General features: G+C 40.6%; 1 protein-coding gene across 6 annotated transcripts in view; it reads right to left on the reverse strand.

The window, feature by feature from the left end:
- Positions 1 to 21,649, reverse strand: part of CREB5 (cAMP responsive element binding protein 5) — a 458,616-nt gene that overhangs the window by 50,826 nt on the left and 386,141 nt on the right. The gene's annotated exons all lie outside the window — the stretch shown is intronic.

A 21,649-nucleotide genomic window follows, 5' to 3' on the forward strand; every position in this document is an offset into this window, starting at 1 on the left:
AACTTCTGAGATTAGAGTCAGTGATGATTGGTGGTTAATTCCCAAACTGACCTGCACATAAACTTCAGCAATCCACCACCACTGGGTAGACAGAGGGGGCCTGAAGCAGGGTGGTGGCCATATTTGGAAACATGCTCCATGTGTTACTCCATTTACTCTCTGAGGACATATTACTGTGCGCCCATCATAAATACTGCTGGGTTTGAGATCTGGTGCAATGTATGAGAAACAGATTTTCTGCTGTAAATATCAACAGGCAAAGAAGAGATTCCTTCTTTTCAGCCATTCATGTCTTAACCAACATTTTCCTCTCTTTTTATTGCTAATGCTGACCCTCGTTTTCAGTTGTTTTTGTTTTGCTCTTTCTTTTTTCCTTTCTTTCTTTCTTTCTTTCTTTCTTTCTTTCTTTCTTTCTTTCTTTCTTTCTTTCTTTCTTTCTTTTTCTTTCCTTTCCTTTCTTTTCTTTTCTTTTCTTTCTCCTTTCCTGTCTACTTATGTCACGGCTCTACGAGAAAGATAAAAATAGATGTATACGCAAAGATACAGGTAAGGCAAATGGGATTTTGTGGCATTTGCTTTCCTTGAGAGAGGAATGCCAAAAGAACAACAGCTAAGTATCAAATTGCACACCTAAGATGCATCTGTGTTTCCTTGAATGAAATGTTGACAAAGAATCTTGGATAAATATTTTCACATTTTAAAGTGCTGGATTTGTACAATAGTAAAACAGCTGGAGATGTAGTGTCCTATGTCACTTTAGGACTTTAAGTGTCGCTTTAAGAAAAAAACAGGTTGTGTTGAAGAAAATCAGACCAGACTGTGGGCAATGTAAATATGCCCACTATTGTCTATGCTCTTTATGGTTCCCATCACGACACAAATGACAACCAAAGGTAAAATATCCAAAGGCTAATTTGTAATAAAGTCCACTTTGGGACCCTATCTAATACTTTATGATTCAAAATAACAAAAGCGTCATTCAAGTAAATACCAGGGAGATATTTAGCTCATCCTTGTCACCATTTTGATGACCAACATTTTAGATTATATTTCATGCCTGTATGAGCAGAGAATCTGACTATAAATGCAAAATTGTGTTTGGTCAGATAAGACACTGAAGTGACTAAAGATGATTTATGTGACATCAACATAATGTAAGTGGCCCTCCTAAATCTCATTATCCTCAGAAATAGATTCTTCACAACCAGAGAAAGAGAAATTACCATCAACATTTATATTTAGGCACTAAGGAAAAGAAGGAGAGAAATTCTCACTTCTTAAAATATGTAAAACTTAAAAAAAAATCTAATAGTTAATCTACGAAGAAGGATTGTATTTCTCACAGGAAGATAGCAGCTTTATAAATCAGTAATATTTGCAAAGAGTTTTAAAAAGTGGAAAAGCATACTATAAAAATAGAAATCAAATAAATTATAGCTCAGACTTTCTTTTAACCCACCGGAATCAAATGGTCTAAGACCATCCAACAGGAATATTTGCGCTAAGCAAATATTTGTACATATAAAACCTCTCGTTTTAGTTTTGATCTTTCTCTTAAACATCATGAATTTTACAGCTTGGCAAAGTGTTGTGTTTGCCATCCAAAACCCAGATGGCTAATGGTAGATTGAAAGGGTAAACTTCTAGGTCAGTCTTCTTAAAAGAAAATCAGGGCCTTCCCTGAATTTCAGTTCTGGCTTGTGTGTTACATGTGTAAGTTTTATAATGTTAACATTGTATCGTTTATTGTTTGTGGAAATTTTTAAAAATAATAAGTGACATAAGAAAATGATAGAGAACTTAGGGACTAATTCAGGTCAATAGAAAAATGATTTTTATATCCGATTGAGTGGTCACTGAAGGACACCTCTCCAGCACCACGAAATGTATTTCTATACTACCCTCACCAAGTAAAATAATCCCACACTCCTGATAATATCATATTTTCAAATCTCATGAATAGTAATAATAATAAAAAAAATGTCAAGAAACCTTTCTAACGGAAATATGTCTGTGATCAATCACCAAACCCCAGAATAAGAGCAGGATGATTTATAGGAATATGGAGAATCTACTGAAAATATCAAAGGCCCTTCTTTTGGTCAGGTCTATGCTACTACAAAGGGTCTAGGCACAGGAAAAGTGCCTTGCAGCAGGACCAGCTTTTAAAGGCTAAAGTGTGGTAGGATAATGGGGGTTTTGGGGTAGAGGGTATTTAATTGCATGGGGGAATTTCACAATTTCTTGACAATATTAAAGCAACAAGCCCAGGATTTTCATATTCCTGGAAACTAAAAATTTCTCCTCATCCCCAAACTCCTAAGAAATAGTGTCCTGTCCTGAAAAGCAAATTATAGAAAGAAAAGAGGACTCCCTTTGAAATAGCACTTTTAGCACCACTAAAGAGATTGATACGTTTATACAATGCATACACACCTCAGAACTTGAGTACCTGTTAATAAGTACTAAGAATGCAGAAGTCTACGTAAGGAATTTTCATGGTTGTGATAGCAAGCATGTTTTTATATTAAAGAGCAGAGCAGATCATTGGGAAAGGCTCACAGGACAAACAAGAGAATTTCTGATCTGATTGGCCTTGAGAAGCTCCGAGGGGGATGAACACATAAGAGTCCTCCTCTTTCTGTTATGATTTCTCCCTTCCTCTTTAAGCTCCTGACAATCTCTATTGTCCCTGGGTAAAGTCAGGGAAGGTAAGAAACAAATCCCACATTTAAGTTGAATGTTTTCATAAATAAAATCCTCTGGGACTATGTATTTATACTAATTCATGATTAAAATCAAGAATCTCTAACAGATTTACTGTGCCTCTCAGCTCTCAAGCAAAATGAAACACTAAAGATGCATAAGAAAATAATGGATGAAAAGAAATGTACTGTCTCTCCAACTCATACTGTCTAGAGTGACCTCTACTTGTACTGAGGGTCTCACAAAGAAAAAAAACAAAAAACAAAAAACGCCAAGAGTGTAGGGCAGATAACTATTTTGCTGAGGGAAAGAAAAATATACTTAGATTTACCAGGTTTTTTTGTATTTGTTTTTGTGTTGTGTAGGAGGGAGGGTTCCAGGCACAAGAGGTTCTCAGTTCTGGGGGCATAGTGATATGGAAATACAAACAATTATAAGACGGTCATTAAAATTATACCAAAGCATTATTTTGCTTTAAGTTCCACAGCATGACTTGTGTCTTAGCAGGAGACCTGCATTTTAACTGTGAGTGTATACTTTCAAATCTTTGTCAACATCAGTAAGAACAACAAAAAAAGTTGCTTAATAAATATCTGCCCAAAAATTCAAACCACCAAACACAATGTATTAAAAATTCTTTTAAGATCAAAACTAACTTAATCTACGGGACTTGAACATTTGAGCACATCATTTTGACACCTACACCTGTAAAGTTCTATTCATACAAAATTTGTTTTTGTAAACTAATTTTTTATCTTGGGGTTTTCTGTGAAATGTGGGGTATTTCAGTTAACTGACCCAAACTGACGATCAAATAATAGTTTACGCCAAATGTGGTCACCATGTTTAAAACACAAATACGGTTGCATCATTGCAAAGCTGCACGGGTATTTGGGGAAACCTATAAAGGGTTAATTAAATGACTTGGCTGGCAAGTTTACCTTTCTCCTCACTGCAAACTCTCTTTCTCAAGAAGTTTGAGAATGAAGCCAGTTTCATCCTCAACTAGTTACGTGACAGTTTAGATTCACACTATTTTATCTTTATGTCACAAATTCATTTCCAAAAATTATTCTGCTTCCAAAAACAACCAGAATCATTTTATTACCAAAAAAAATGATTTAAATATTTAAAGAATCATCAAAACCTTCTGAAGTCTTGGCATATATAATTGGTTTATTTTCTTGAATTATCACTTTTACCCCCCATGCAAATATTTCCATAAGACAGATGATAAACACCCATCCACCCATCCCCCACACGTTTAAAGTGACTATACAGATAGGAAAAAAAAAATTGAAGTCTCTTCCAGTCATACAAAATATTAACTATTTGACTTTCCCCAGCTGAAGAAGACCCTACCCTCTTTGCATTTGTGATACTGGTCTAGCACCATGAGAGAGAAATCTTTAATTAAGGCTTGAGTCTAAATTTAATTAAATAAATGTACTGTGTGGAGATTTATACCATGTCTCTGCTCAACAACTAAAGAGGTACCCACTCAGAAAACATTCTGTTGAGACCTCTTTGAGGAATGGAGACATGCCCGTTGACTCACCATTTGCCTTGAGCAGACACCCGTGAATCTGAGAACAAAAGGGACCTTAAAGATCTTGTCTGACACCCACAATTTTATAGAAGAGGAAACTGAATTTCAGAGCAGTTACTAACCTGCCCCAGGGCCCACCACTGGTTAGCAGTGAATGTGATCTTCCCAGCTCAAAGGAACACATTTCACACCTAAGTGAACAGTTATATATAAAAATATATTTCTTTCTCTCTTAATTTGTCTTTTGTCTTGAATTTGAAATCAGTCAAATTATGCTTATGCTAATTTAATAATAAATCATTTGAATTATGCTAATTTATTTAGAATTTCTGGATATTAGAATCCACTTCCTTTGGCTCTCTTTCTAACCCAGTCAATCTTGCCATGCACCACAGTTCCCCCTAACAATATTCACTTTGGTTTAATGTGTGGGAAGCAGGAGGAAGTATATGTAGACAGAGTCCTCGAGGGTCCTCCTGTGAGGTGAGCACCCTCTACATGCTACTCTCGGTACAAGTAGAAGAATATACATCCGTACCACTTGGGAATATTACGGGCGATTAATTAGTTAGCATTTGTAAAGTGCTTTGAAAATGAAAAGTGCTATTATTATGCCTAATTAATGTTCTCTCATATATTCAGCAACAATTTCATTTGTATTTGTTTCTCTGCCAAAAACGTAGCTGTGTAGGTTCTAGAGGCATTAATATGAAAGCTAGCTGCAGGTAGGTTTTGCTGCTTCTTCTTTTAAAAAAATTATTTATCACTTCTTCTTGACACTAGACACAGATCTGCCCTAAATGGGCACATATTCATAAGTCAATGCTATATTTTAGAGTGAAATGCTTTTTAATAAATAGTTTTGTCGTGTATGGCAAAACAGTATACCAGCAAAGTAACCGCTGATTCACAAAGAGACAGCCACAAATGGTAATATATGCCCTACCTAAGTTATGGCAAGACTGCCCATCAGATGAATGCAAACATGCAGAGGCAGCATTGGTTGAAGCAAAAACTTTGGCGGGTCTGAATCATTCCCTCGGATCTTCAAGGTGGTATCATCAGTAGGACCTTGTAAACATCTTTCTCCACTGGTTAGGCTACTGTCTTAACCTGCCGTGATGCATCAGGAGTGTGGAATAATTTGGTTGGTCTGGTTTTGCTGCCACATGTAGATACCCAATGGAGTCTCCAGGGAGAGGAGAGAGAGGTGTGTGTGGAAACTCAATCTGATTTAGAAATCAACTCTCCTGTAGGTAATGTTGTGTTCTAATAAAGACCTGGAAATACAGACTCAGGGTGTAATTAACAGAGTTGGGAAATCAACAAGCCAGAAAACTGTTGATAGAGAAGTATTTCTATTGTTCAAAACATGTTTGGTGCATTAGGAAAACAAAACCAAATTCTTTCTCTTGGCATCTACCTTGAAAAGCACATCAGCTAATGAAGGGGGCATCAGGGTTGACATCATAGCATCACCAGCAGCCTGAGACCTATTTGTATGTGGTTAGAAGCTAAGTTCTAGTTTACTGCTGATGTCATTAGTCAAACTTGCATTAGTGAGGTGGGCTGGCAAGCTTTCCATTTCCTCCACATAATAAACAACCGTGGCATACCATAGACAAACATAAACCTGAGCGTGTCATGCGTTCTGAAAAGATGCGTGGTATATACATGCCAAATAGGTCTCATTGCCAGAGCTGCAGAAGCTGGAGTGATGACACATGACCCTCCTGTTCTGCATCCTCTCTACAAAGGCAAGTGACCCTCCATCCTGGCCTGAGCACAAATGAATGGAAATGGTTTTACAGCAAACTTCTTAGCTAGAAATGCTGGCAGCCAATTCTCCACTTGGTAAAATCAGCAGGAAATAAAGAAAACTAAGCCCTCATTTAAGGAACATGGCTTGAACTGCATGAATGTGTACATTGTAAAAATCTAATTGTGCATCTATAATTTCCGGTAGATTGCACATATCTACTGTAAAAACCACAGAAGTCCACTGCACATCTGCTCTAGCTATTGAAATTCTGAGACAGCATTCTTCAAATACATTATTCTAAGAAATCCCACGTAAGTATAAATAACCAAAGTCAGACTTCACATATCTGGCAAAAGTAAATGTCAAAATTGGGTAAATTTATATTTTATTGCTCCTTCTCTTTATTTTGGAGCTATTTCCTTTCTACTTGGCAAGCTATACAGCACCTTAGCCCAAACTTGGTTGCATTTCCAATATAATCTCTGTGGCATATATGTTAGCAGAAGTACACTGCATAGGTATTCCAAAAGCTCAATTAATCCTTATTTACTGGTTTTAAGAAAAAGAATGTCCACATGGGCATGAGCGTGCCTGCACACACACACACACACACACACACACACACACACACACCCCACATCCACTGCCTGAACAATCTCTAGAGGTTTCTACTGAAGTGTTTTCTAACAAGGGCAACAGTTGAGTTAATCGCCCCAGTACAAATTAGGGGTGCTCAGGACCAAACCATTTGCTCTTCCATTGGCCTCCTGACAGTGTGTGCTTTTCATTAATGCTACTCTCTCAGTGGAATTACTGACGTCTCACTTTAAATACACTTTTCTGCAAGTCAACTAACAAAACTAATTAGGAACTGTGAAAGGCTATATTGATAGAGTAAAAATATATAAAACAGCTCTGACAATTCTCCTAGAGGACTCCATACATCATGGGACTTTGGGCTTTTATTTTTATTTTTTTTGGCTAGAATGTAAATAAACTAAAGTAAAATCTCAGGTTTTAAAATGACTTTAAAGAACCACACATTTCCTGAAAGAACCATTTTCAAATTACATATAAACATGTTTAATCAGTCTTTACTGCTCTAAGTGGCAGGGGGATTTCACAGGGGCCCGCCTCAGTGACCTACAGACTGGTGGCTCAGACCCCAGCAGTGTCTACATGAGGCTACTGGGTTGATCCGTCTCACTGCACTGACAAGTTAGTTCAGTCACAACTAATCTGCCTAGCTTTTTCCAGTGGACTTCCTTTCCTTCACATACCAGCCCTCACACTTCCCCGCTGCATCCCCAACAAACTGGTCACTGAATATGACACTTATGCAACCAAGGACAACCAGCACAACAAAACCATCCAACCACCACTTAGGATATGGCGCCATCGCGAAACCAACGGTCATGCTGTCATTGGCATACACGCATCTGAGCAGTGATTTCTACAGGCTGTTGCTTCTTCTGTATTCATCCCGAGAGATAACAGAGGACACAGAGACACGTGGGCACAAACCCTCTTCCAACCCTTGCCAGTTGTTAGTCCTTTTGAAGACTCAGTAGCCTCGTCTCTGAAAGGAAATACTATGACAAGGACAAGAGACACAATGATGGCTGCTACCATGCTACTACCACCACTAATACACAGTACCACCCTGCTGCTGCTTCACCTACTAGCAGTAGCACTACTACTATACCACCACCACCACCCCCACTACTACTGTACCGCCGCCGCTACTACTACAACTACGAGTATGACGACTATGACTACCACCACCACTACTACTACTACATTATTACTACCACTAATACTCCAGTACTACAGTGCTGTTGCTTCCACTCCTGCTACCTCAATACTACCACCGCCATCGCCACCACTACTATACTGCTACTGCTACTACACTATTACTACCACTAATACTCCAGTACTACAGTGCTGTTGCGTCTACTCCTGCTACTACAATACTACCACCGCCATGGCCACCACTACAAGCAATGCTACTACTACACTACTACTACCACGGTACGGTACCACCACTACTGCAATGCTGCCACAGTACTAGCACTACTACTGTTGCTGCTGCTATAGTGCCACTATAATTCCACTACAGTACCTCTGCCACTGCTACAACATTACTCCCACTAGTACCATCACCACAACTTACTGCCACTATTAATACTATTACTCTCTATATTCCTATCGTCAGTTTGCTGCCTAGTGTTATGCTGGCATCATAGTTCGAGGCAAGAACTAGAGCAGCGAGACTCTTAGATTTGAATGTCCCATTCTGCTTCCTTACTACCTGTGTAACTTTGAATAGGTAAATCTCTCTGTGCCTCAGTTTCCTCCTCTATAAAATAAGGGTGGTATTAGTAAAGATCTCACAAGACTGTTATTAAGGACTCAGTGTGCTAATATTTATAAAGTCTTCAGAGCAGTGCCTGGCTCAGAGAAAACACTACACAACAGTATGCTAGAAGAAAAAGCCAGCATGGGTAGTTGATAACTGGCAAAAACACGACGTGATGGACATTAACCGTGTTTGACTTGGTGCCTGTAAACAACATATTGCAGACTGCCGAAATGCGCTTACTAATGGTTGGTCATACAATCTTAAAAAGGTGAGTGCCTGAACCGATGATCCATAAAACCACTGGAATTGTCATAACCTGCAATTTAAACAGGATGCAAGAACAGTCAATTGACCTCTCTCTCTCTGAAAACTACTGTCAACTCCCAAGACACGTCTCGGAGCCTTAGTTACAGAGTTCAAAGTCTGTGGTTGTGGCTGATACGAATAATCAATGTGGTGGGTGAGGAAGGACCTTTTTGGGGAACACCGGTGGTAGTCACGTCGGTCAGGTAAGTTTGGGGTTCTCAGTTAAAGTTTCTGGAAAAGTTCCTTTCTAAGTACAAAATAAACAGGTCTCCAACCCACTGAAGTGCAAGGGCTCCTTAGATACAATTTACGTTTTACAGAGCAAGGGAGCCGGCCAGCCCTTCCTGTGACTGTGGCTGGCCTTCCACTACGTTGCTCTCGTATATGCCGGGCCACCGGATCGCTGGCCCTCAGCAAGGCTGCTGTGTGCTTGCCAACAGGCAGGTAAACTGCTTAAGGTATACTTAAGGTTCTTCCACACCTGGCTGTACCAGAAGCAACGGAATTCTGAAGGAGACACAGTTAAAGCTGTCACAGGTGTCCCAGCCTGTCAGTACCCCATTTTATTGTTTTCATTAACAAAGTGTGTTACAATGGAGTCCTCCCTTGTATACAGTGGTATCCTCTATGCTGTAAATTCTGGGCTTCTGCACCTTCCTATGATCTGTGGGGAAAAATCTATCGCGATTAAATATACGCTTTTTGAGAAGATAGAATGTGTTCTGATTTGCCTCATACCTCCAGAGGCTGTCATGGTGCCCAGCACACAGCAGGTCTGAACAAATGCTTGCTACAGGAATGAATGGATGGAAGGACTTGAAGATCTTCGAGACCCTCTGACATCACACGTCAGCCTCCGAGACACAGAGGTTGGAGAGGCTCCCCGCCTCGTGGTAGGGTCTTTGGTGGCAGGATTCACTGCATCCTTGCCACTGTGCACTGCTGTCAGGGTCACCGTTCCGCAGCTTTCCGCAGAAAACAGCTGAGCTCACGGGTTAATCACTGTGTAACGCTGCCCAAAGGGGAACTTGTAATATTCCTGACTTGGTGAGGTTTTCCCCTTCTTGTTATTGGCTGCTATGTGCTTCTTGCCCATCACTGCCAGATTCACCTCCCAGAAAACTTGATTTCACTGTGTCCCTCCTTTACTCATGATCCTCAGTGACTCATTATTGCCTAAAAGATAATGACCATTTCCTTAACCAGTGTGGTATCCAGTGTGCCTTGCCAACTGGACCTCCCATCTCTCTCTCATGGAGGGGGTCTCTCAGGTCAACACGTCTGTCACTGAGAGCCGGACCCAGGGTGGGTCAGCTGTCAGTGGATTCGTCTATTTGATAATCTGTATCTTGAAGGGCTGTTGTGAATAAGGCATCACCACCTCTCTCTTCATACTGTTTTCCTCAACTGAAGAAGCCAAGCTTGTTCTTCCTTCAGTGACCTGTTCGTGTCCTGCCTCCTTTACTGGGTCTTCTCTCCAAGTCCACCAAGTCCAGAAGCACATTTTCCTCCCCTGAATTTCTAGAGCTCTTCCTCTTTATAGCATGCCCATGGCACATTGCTCAGAAACTGCTTTGCCTTATTTAACGTCCTGCTCCCCCGACTTCAGCAGAGCTATAAGCTTCTTCAGGGCACGGATCAGGAGCCCCATAATGCCTAACCTTAACCTAATCAAACTTAAGCTCTCATTTATCCCCAGTACTGATTCCTGAAATGCAGTATATAAGATATGATACTTTTAAAGAACCAGGCTTACCTATCCTTACAGTTTAGGTTCAGGGAGGGCTTTTTCTGTAATGGGGGTTTATAAGCTAAGCCCTCAGGTGAGACAGCTTTCATGGAGAGCTTTTAAAAGCTGTTGTTATTCTTATGGCACCTATACGGAGGCAGATACAAGCAAAGGCATGGTGTCCGCTATCCTTAAAGTATCTTATTATTTAAATTGGATGCTGCTCGATGCCAAGTGGAGAGTGAAGAATCCCTCTCCACTATAAAGCAGGTGGCTAAAAGCCTGGAGAACTTGTTGGGGCGGGGGGGGGGGGAGGAGAGTTTTTTCCAAGTTCTCAGAGCTCGGTAAAGATGGTGTTGTTAGTGCTAGTTGCCAGCATGCTCTTGGTAACTGACTTATTCCTCTAAGTTAGTAGGAACTGTACTTAAAATATGAACTGACATGCTTCTTAACCCATCTTCTGGTGACTTAGCTCTGAGATGTCGGCCTGCCACTGCGTGGGAGGGAGACGCCCTGCAGCGGGATCCCATACCTACAGCAGAGAGCCCTCCCGGATCCTGTGACTGAGCGGTAGGGAAGAGAAGGTAGCGTCTTTCCCTTTGAGAGCAGGTGACCAAGGTGTATGTGCTAAGAAGACGCTGTAGGCTGCCGCGGTTCTGGCTACATGTTACTCCTTGCACCTCTGGCTCTGTCTTGGAACACTTGAATTATTCATGACACACAGTGCATCACTACACACAGGCAAGGGGTGCTGCAGCCCCGGCGTAAACACACTGAGGGCCTTTGGTGTGAGAATGGCCGTTCTGTGGCTTTAAGAAAGAGCTGGTGCACCCTGCAGCAGAAAAGCCTGTAGATTCAGCTGTGTTCTTACCTCACTTTCCCTTCTGCAGTGACCTCACCCTGCCACAATGCTACTATTCATGCAGATGGAATGGACCACGGCATACAAAAGTTTCATTTAGTCACATAAACACGAATATTTAGCCTGTTTGATTAAAAATGAAAGCTAGATATTTGGCTTTCTGCAATTTGATGGGGTTGAATAAGTTTTCTTAAAAAAATAAGTTTAATTTTAAAGACTAACCTTGAAAAGAATAGTAGAAAAAAAAATCCCTCCCACTTTTTTTTTTTTCTGGAAAACTATTCCCTGGTAGGGTTACCCTCCTTTTATCCTTTCTTGTATCACAGTCCTTAGATCCCATAGAATTTTCTATTTACTGATAGAAAGTCAACCATAGAAAATATAGACACTGAATCTTTTTCTCGAAATACAGATCTAATTTTTAAAATTCCATTTATTTTATTTAACCAAGCAATCCATTATGACTCTCTGAATGTGTATGCATGCATATGTATACACATAAATATTTCTGAGAACAAACTCAGGAAGTGCATGCCATTTGGTTGCTTTCAAGGCTATAATCTACTTGGGGTTGAAAAGAGGACTTGGAAAGAGGTTCCAAAGAATCCACCCCCCCAAAAAACCCGTGAAATTATTGCTAATTTTAATTTCTCAAAAATACCTTCTTGTTGTTAATAAAAGAAGCCTAGAATGGAAGAATTAGGAAACAAATAAGTATAAAGAAGAAAATGAGTATCGCTCATGATTCTAACACCTAAAGATAACTTTCTGATATATTCCCTCCAATTGTGGTCTCTCTGTGTGTGTGTGTGTGTGTGTGTGTGAGAGAGAGAGAGAGAAAGAAGGGACACATTGTGTTGACAGTATTATTCCTATTTTTTCCACATAGTATATCATTGTGATCTCCTGAGCATTTTCTTCTGACATTATTTGTGTTTTGAAAAGACGATTTTAATTGCTGTACACCCCTTGCACTCTTTCCTTATTATTGGGTATTTACATTATTTTCAATTTTCCAAACCACTTCCCCAGTACTTGAGAATAGCACTGCAGTGAATATCCTTGATCATAAATCTCTGAGTAGGTCTGAAATTATTTTCTTAGGACTAAGTCTTTTAGGTAGAACAGATATCCTCAAGGTTAACACCTTCAAAGGGCTTGGTACATCCTGCCAGATTGTTTTCCAGAAAGTGAAATCATATGTATGGCATATAATTGACATCCTCTTAGCCTATCTACTTTGGTATTAAGCATGTTCTAGAACAGCATCTCTTAAAATATTTTCTATATATATATATATATATATATTTCCTAACCTCTAATCATTTCTGACAATAAAAAAGGATTTTCCTTTAAAAAAAAGAGAACAGCATCTTAGTTAATAAATATACATGGACAAGAAGTGTTTGTCCTTTCCACTCCATCCCCACTGGCCCATGCTCAGTCCACTTGTGCTACCTGATACTCCCCAGGCTTGTGGGCAACCAAATTGCTTCCCGTGTTGGCTAATGAGGAAGGCACCAAATCGCCTTGATATTTGGAAGAAACCTAGAGAACTGAATCCAAAATCTTTCATCCAGGAATATGTCATTTAATTCTCAATGAGACTATCAAATATTCCATTTCTACCCTTAAAAATTTCAGAATCTGCACTCAAACAGATGGATAATTGAAAAACTCTATAGGGATAATTGGGCCTATGCTTAGCACAGTCCTGAAAGCTGATGGAAACCTGAAATTTCATTACCTAATAAATTCATTCCATAAAAATTAGATTTCAACTCATGACCATCAATTACATATTTAAAATGAGTATTTAATTTGATAATTATTACATGCTAATTAAGTGTAAGTGTAGCATGGAAAATGTATCTTCTCTGTGTTTAATTGCCACATTGTAGAAACATCGAAATAAGATTTAATTCATATGTTTTAATCATTTACTAATTAAAATATAAATATGGGAACTACAAGCATCCCTAAACCCAATAAGAAAGAATTATATATCTTACATTAAGGCTCAAAATGTATTTTTTATACTTCTTATGTATCAGACACCTATGGTACAGACTTAAAATGATCAACATACAGCCATCCTCTTCTTTAAATGAAATTCATGAGTTTCCTTGTCAAAAATTTGCATTGAGTGAAAAAGCAAGTCCAGACCATTCCATTCAAGATACCATTTCATAGAAAGCTTTAAAAAAAGCAAATTTAAACAATATTATTTTAAGAAACTCATTTATGCATGATAAAACAATTCTTTAGATGTTAAGGAATGACGAGCTCAGATTTCATGACAGTGGTGACCTCCAAGGTGAGGTAGGAGGATGGAGTGTGGTATAGAGCACATACATAGTTAGAAATGGCAGGTGATCTAGTTCTGGGTCTTTGTGGTGGGTTCATAGATATTTGTTATATCATTGTGCTTTACAACATACATGTGCATGACATATATTCTCATTTTAAAAATAAGTTTATTTTCATTTGAAATGCTGTCTATTGCTATGACCAACAGTTAGGAAATATACTTGATCATCTGCATACATTGATTTATTATTATGTTTTGGGAATCTAGAAAAGATACAGGATACTTTTTTATATCATGCACTTTAAAAAAAAAAGTGATTTGTTGCCAAGAATGACGTCAAATTTCAGCTTTTAGCCAACTTGTTGGCCAATTGGATTCTACTTCTGAGACATATAAAACTATTTATCTTGCACAAAAATCTGGCAACTGCGTTAAACACTTCTTCTACTCATACTGATGTATTAGGTACCCCTAGCAACTTAATAAACACAAAATAACCTTAAAGATTGCCTTGAAAAACCAACTGATTCCATCATCACAGACACTTGTAATGAGATCTATAAAATGCAGATGACATTTGATAGAAATCAAAATGATAATTTAAAGTCTATTTAATACTGGCATCTATGGTCTTCTGTTTTAACAAAGGCAGCATGCAATAAACATATGAAAACTGATCAGATTTGACCAGTGTACAAACTGCCTCCCAATTTGCAGTATCTAATGATTTCTTGTCCAAGAATAATTTCCTCCAAGTTAGTTCTGTTTAACCCACTTCTTCCTACTGTCCCTTTAAGCAGGTGGACCCTCTAAAGACTGGGTACCACCCAGTAGGGCTTGAAGCAGAGGAGGCAAGAGTGAGTCAGGTCAGAGGAGCGCCTTGTAAATCAGCCACATGCAGCACTGAGACATCCATCAGGGCGGTGTGCCCTTTCTCCACTGCTGCAGTCATGAAGTCATGGGCCTGCCATGGGGCTAACATATTATTAAAATAAATCACTGGCCTGGAGACTTGAGTTTAAATGCCAATTAACTCATAAGTAAATGGGAAGAGCTGACTTGTCTCATCCAGATCACTGTTTGGGGAAGTTGCTGAAATTACCACTCTGTATTGAGGCCTTGGTTTTCATAGAGGCTGAAATACCCAGAGAATAAGGGGCTAGCACATGCACCTTATAAAGCCAGACTTAGATTCTGTTTACAAATTCCCCCTCCCAATTTTCTTCCTCAAGGATGGCTGCAACTGGCTCAAGATAGCTTCAGTAGAAGCATGAAATCTCAAGAGCATTAAATCCTCATTGACTTTCAGAAAATATCATAGCCACCTGCTCTTTGATTGCTTTCTTTGTCCCTGCAGAGAAGCAGCTGTGACACTGGAAGGAAAATGGCACTGCGATTTTCTTCCCCTCTTTCACTGTGTTGCTTTTCAGGCAGCATCTCTCAGAGACACACAAGCTCATGATGTCTGGAGGGCCGAGACCTACAAAGCACTCTGAAATCCTAATTGCATGCTGGGGCATGGGCAGGCTTCTTTTCCTCACTGGCATGCTGTAGTAAGTCAAGTCTGTTTGAGTAGAGACTTCCTTGCTCAGCAGTATGTTCCAATGCCAAGTTCTAGCTTCATTTGTTCCATGGATAATGAAGTCTCACCTCTCAAAAGCGAAGTTGACTCCAAAGCCTGCTCCAGGCATTTAGAAGAGTCTTCTCCAGAACTCTGAGATCCTTCTTGTTTCACAACAGTTAGCTTTAGCACCTTGTCTTCCTTGGCTAGGACACATTTTCTCCAGTTTCAAAGGGTCATGCTCAGAAGGCAGGCTCTGCCCTCAAAATCACCAGCTCTGGCTTTGAGGAAAGAGATTTCCCCTATCCACACATGTTCCGTCTCCTGATGACAAGAAGAGTTATAACTTGGATTTCAAAGGAGTCTTATGCATCTATTTGCTTGCCTCATTCATAAAAATCCAAGATGCCCACAGATCTAGGGATTTACCACTCCATTTGGCTTATATAGATCTGGACTTGCAGAGACTACCATGAAAGCACCACAGGCCTTGCCTGTAGGAAAACAAAACAAAACACTACACTTCATCTCTTCACCGTCCCTGTTCCAAGTGACCTTCAGACATGTTATTAAAACACGGCCTATTAAGTCATTATTTTGTATTCTGCTTATCCAACGCAATCAGGTAACAAAGGATAATCTGAAGCCAGGCACATGGCCATAGGCCCAACTGGAATACATTCACTGACGCTGTCATATTTTTCTGGCTTTTCTCCTACAGGGACAGACATCATACACCACTGTGAGCAGTGATTCTAAAGGGGTTTTCCTGATACCTTCCAGGATCTTCTCCATCTCCTGCATCCAGCTGAGATAGCTTATTCCTTCAGGGAGGGATGCTATTAACAAATTAAAGGGCAAAACTGGTAAACGAAGGCTGTTTCTCATGATCCACTACATGCTGGGAGGCTTTGATCTTTGTGTCATGCAAAGCAGGATCAAGCCATGCCTCACCATCATTTATAGCACAGGCCACAGGCAAAGTGTTAGCTGCCTGGCCCAGTGTCTTGCTCCTTGCCCAGAGGGAGAAACTGGGAAAAAAAAATGCCTGGTCCTCCTTGCCTGGGTGTCTGGCTTCAAGTTAGGGTTTAAGAATGTGTGTGTGTCTTCTCTCTGCTCAGCCATGGAAGCAGAAAGGTGAGTCCCTCCACCATGACATGTTCTAGACAGCTGCCTCCCAGCCCATAGGACATTGTTTCCTCCCTCACTTAAAGGGAATTGGCTCTAACTCCCTTTGGACAGAATTCTGCCATGCTGCAGATAATCGTCAAGTTGCTCAGTTACTTTGCAGTTCTAAATGCTTCTTTCTTATTATGGGATTCTTTTTGACTTTACTCTTAATGAGGAGTGATTAATGCATTCATCATCTATTATAGAAATGATACTGCTGAAAATAAAATACAGACAATGAAAGACCACTGAACCTCTGCAGGTGCTGCTGTGTGTGCACTTGCGTGTGTGTGTGTGTGTGTGTGTGTGTGTGTGTCCCTTTTCCTCTTCCTCTCCATCTGACCTTCTTGTTCATATAAGATTATACACATTGGCAGTTCTCAGATTATTTACTTACAGCAGAAGTAAGAAGTTCCAGAACTGCCTCGGGAAAGAAAGTCTTATTTCTAACATGAAAAATGATAGAGAAGATAGAAGTTTAGAAAATAAGGTATTTAAAAAACAAACAAACAAACAAACCCCTTATTTGAATTTTTTTTGAGAAAAAAAAATCGGACTCCTTTTGAACTAGAACTGTTTTCTACACTGGAGCCTAAGGCTTCCAGCCCTATCAGCCCCACTGCGGCAGAATCCTAAGGAAGGTCTGTGGACCAGTAATGTGTTTTCTCGGGAGATTTCATTACTGAAAGAGCTCATTAGTAAAAACATTAAAATACGAATTACCTCATAAACTATTTAGTTGTGTACCCAGTGGGAGTGTATACTTACTAGGGCCTGAGCTTTTCACAAACAGAGCTCATCAATTAAGCTTCATTAGAAACTGAAGGGGTCTTAAAAAGATTGGATAAGTCAGCGACCAATCGCAAAAGGAGTGGACAGGAAAAAAACGTCTTCTGTAACACAACTGCTAACGGTCATTAGCAGCTTTTGGGGAGAGTGGGTGATTCAAATATTCCTGCCTTGGGCTGGAATCTCCTCAGGTTCAATGGTTCCTACACCAGCGTTCCTCACAACTTAATGTGCCTCTGAACCACCTGAGGATTTTATGAACATGGCAGTTTGCATTTAGTAAGTCTGAGGTGGGGCCTGAGTTCCTGCGTCTCCAGCAAGCTCTCAGGTGATACCAGTGCTGCAGGTTGAGGGAGCCCACTTTGAACACCAAGGTCTCAGATTGTGTATATATAAGACAATTCGAGTAGCCTTCATGGTGTTAAAATGGGCTGCTCCAGATGGATGCCATGTTGAACATAATTTTCCTTGTTGCTCTACGTGGCGTGATAGAAGGAGAAAGTTACAGGCCGACTCTCCCTATAAGTGAAATTTCTTTTTCCTCATGTCACTAGTGAACTTATTTTTGCCAATATTCATGGTGAAACTTTCCCATAACACTAAAAAAAGGTGGGCCCATTGTGAAAGTAGCTTTGACTCTCCTTAGAGACCAACTTCTAGAGGAAATTTTACAATGACATTTTTAATAGTCAGATGGAAGGGTAGAGATAGCTTTTATGTTCCCACTGAGCTAGCAAGGAGCCGAACTTCCTAAAGGAGCGCTCGTGCAGGCTCTCAGAAGATGTACGTGTTCTTAGGCAAAAGGGGAGAGCCGCAGTGTCCTGTGAGCATGAAAGTGGGAATCCTGAAAGCGTTGGACTGAGCTGTCCTCTCCGGCCTCTTAGAAAACAGCAGCATTTGCTGCCCCATTAAATTATGCCACTTCTGAAGAAAACCATCATCATTGTTTCAGTGGTCAGATCAAAGGCTGCAGGGGTAAGAGGGAAATCTTTCTCTTGTCTAGACAGCTCCGAGCCAATGCTAGAGCAGTGGTGCGCTCCGGCAGTGGGCACACATCGGCTCTGGGCCATGGGCTCTGCTTTGCCACAGTAGAAACGGGATTCTCAACAGCAGAGGCAACAGCCAGAGGCAGCGATAAGGGGACGCCTGTTCCTTCTTAGCTCTCAGAATACAGCTGGGCACTTCGGGGAGGATCATGGCACTCCTAAAATATGGACGACCGAAGCGGATTCTGAGCCTGAGCAGAGACTCACGCGGAGGGGCGCTGACCCGCTTCCCAAATTCCATGCTTTTCTCTAGACCACTGAGCACCTGGCTGAGAATACGGCCAAAGAAGAGCAAGTATCCCATCGGGTTATGGATGTAGACATAAGGCACATGAACCCCCTGGTTCTGTGGCTGTTGCTAACAACAAGGGAGGGACTCGGGACCCAGACTGCTTCCCTCCACCCCTGTTAACTGTCACACTTCCAGTCCACCTCTGAAATACTAGTTAATGTGACTTAAATACTAGGTGTTTGCCAGAACTTGGTTGAAAGAGGTGTGTGGATGACACATGGACAGCTTTCGCCTTCCTCTGAAGAAGTGTGGGGACTAGGGTGAGGCAGGAGAGGTGCAGAGGTTTAAGGGGATACTCATTCTCAGAGTCACACAAATGTGTTGGTGCAAGGTCACGGCACAGCCCTGACGGGGAGTGCTTTCTTTTTTTGTTCTTTTTTTTTTTTTTTTTTTTAAGATTTTATTTATTTATTTGACAGAGAGATAGAGAGAGAGCACAAGTAGGCAGAGAGGCAGGCAGAGGGAGAGGGAGAAGCAGACTCCCCACTGAGCAGGGAGCCCGACGTGGGGCTCAATCCCAGGACCCTGGGATCATGACCCGAGCTGAAGGCAGCCGCTTAACCAACTGAGCCACCCAGGCGCCCGGGGGAGTGCTTTCTTATATTGCACCCTGGGTCTCTGGTGTCTTGTCCTAGCCCTGCTTTTAAGCTTCAGAAATGGGCCAATCTGCAAGCTGTGTTTATTAAGGGAGAGCTCTTTATCAAAAAGGCCAATACAGCACGGTTAAGCTTTACTATTCCCACAGAGCTTCCACTGGAATTCGAGATCTGATTTTGCAAAGGGGCAAATCATGGGGTCTTGGTCAAGGTTTTGTTTAAGATTTCAAGATTTAAGTAAGCTTAAGATTACTTCTGGAAACTGTTATGGGCTGAATTTGTGTGTCCCTCCTCTGCCCCTCAATTCATATACTTAAGTCCTAACCTACAGTACTTCTGAATGTAACCATATTTGGAGATAGGACCTTTAAAGAGGTAATTAAGGTAATATGAAATCATATGGGTGGGCTCTAATCCAATATGACTGGTGTCCTTATAAGAAGAGATTAGGACACAGACATACAGAGGAAGATCACGTGAAGAGACAAGGAGAAGGTGGCGACGTACAAGCCAAGGTGAGTGACCAGGAACAGAGCCTTCCCCCACTCAGAGGAGCCAACCCAGCTGACACCTTGATCTTGAACTTTTAGTCCCCAGAGTTGCGAGACAGTAAATTTCTGTTGTTTAAGCCACCCAGTCTGCGGTGCTCTGTTACGGCAGCTCTAACAAACCAATACAGAAACAAATTAGTTTCCTAAGTGTTCTAATGTCCACTTCTCTGTTCTTTCTTTTTTCAAAAATATCCTTGATTACTATGGACAACTAGCTGTAGTACCTTAGGGTCTATTTTGTCATCCAAAACTCAACTCTCATATAGTGAAAGCCAAGCAAGAAAAAGCAATAGTCTGTGAGACTGGCTGAAAATTTCCCAAGTATATCATGATAGGTGAATGAAGGTTGCAGGGCTAGTACCTCATGTTTTAGGAATCAGATATACTTCCTAGGTGGGCAAAAATGTCAGAGAATGTTAGTGCCATTGATAATGAGGAGGAGTGAAGGGCTCGTTCTCTAAGAAGAAGTAAACACATAGGATTGCTTCAATTAGTCTAGTCCTCATAGGGGAGAGATTTAAGCTTTCTCTAGGTCATCTCCATCACTCTGGTCTTTGGTTCCGATGTTAAAAAGAATCAATCAATCAATTGCTCAGACATCAAAAAGTCACAATATATCAATCGAATGTGAGAATGGCACACTTCGGTGATTCTTAAGAGCTATGAAAATGTCAATATCTAAGTCGGTGGGAGATGTGTGCCTTTGCTAATGATGAATCCTGGGGACATTGATTTCCGTGGTCACATGATCATCATTCCCCTGGTTTCAAAATCTAGTAATGGTGTGGAATGGTGGCTACCATCGAGCTCACAGTAATAAAAGAGAAAGTTCAAAACATACTTAATTCCAGAGGCATCGTGCTGTCATTTTAAAAAAGTAATACAACTTGACGGATAAAGGTTCACTCTACAAAAGGCTGTACCAGGGATAATTTCAGGGATAGGCTCCCCTCAGAGAGAAACATGTTTCCTTTCCTTCTCACTGAAGCCCGGTGGCTGCCTTCACAGCAAATAACAAACCCTATCCTTGGGAGGGGGTGGGAAGGGAGGCCTGTCCCATACTACTCTATTCTTTTCTCACCACACAGAGATAGACTCTTTCAGATACATTATAGAATAAAAGGCTTTTGTGGGCAGCCCTGGGAAAGTAACCATCTCTGACATTTCTTGTGAAGAAAACGGTGTTTTGAGTTCTGAATGACTGACTTTTAAACACACTTTGGGAACACCACTCCTGTGTGAGAGTGAGGCCTGCCTTTAATAGAATTATTTGCAGAAGATCCACCTTGGAGTTCCAAAGGCAGCACTGTAAACCTTTTGAAATCTGCTCAACCCTGTAGCGCTTTCGGTAACTCAACAACCTTTAGTCAAACAGAAATCAGTTAATTTAACAAGTGCGGAGCCAAGTAATGCGTTCATAATGTCTTCTCGGTCTTGAGAAGCTCAAAGCATAAAATCCACTTAGAATATTGTCCTTTTGAATTATTTTTCCGGCATAAATACCAAACTACATTTAAATAAATTTCAGAAATTACATACCAAATGATAATGGAAAAAAAAAATTTCTCCTTTTCTCCCAAACCATTCATGCCAACTTTCCAATTGTCTTTCTGTTTTCTAAAGCATTAGACCTTCTGGAAGGGTTTTCTACTGGTGAAGGACGAAGAAGAGAGTTTGGATTAACCCATTTTAAAGGAGATTCTAAATAGTCATCTGCAAAACTAGTTTTCCCTTTATTTCACCCACCATTTTACACAATTTCTAAAGACCTGATCTCAACCTGAGTCTCAGCACACATCAGAACAGTTTTTATTAAGAAGACCTTTCTCTGTCACCCTCTCGAATCCTTCTCTTCCTGGATGGCTGGAAGTTTTCCCTCACACAGAGTCCTATGACTGGCGTTTCCCAAACAACAAAGTATATCATAATCCTAGAAATGGAAGGACAAGTGGCTTTTGTGATAAGCAAAACCTCAATTGCACTTTGTAGATGCTTCCAGCAGAGGAAAAATAACAAACACAAAAGGGAAGTGGTCACTGTCTGTAACTTCAGGGAAT

This window comes from Phoca vitulina, unplaced genomic scaffold, assembly GCF_004348235.1.
Source record: "Phoca vitulina isolate PV1807 unplaced genomic scaffold, GSC_HSeal_1.0 scaffold4, whole genome shotgun sequence".
Classification (NCBI taxonomy): Eukaryota; Metazoa; Chordata; class Mammalia; order Carnivora; family Phocidae; genus Phoca; species Phoca vitulina.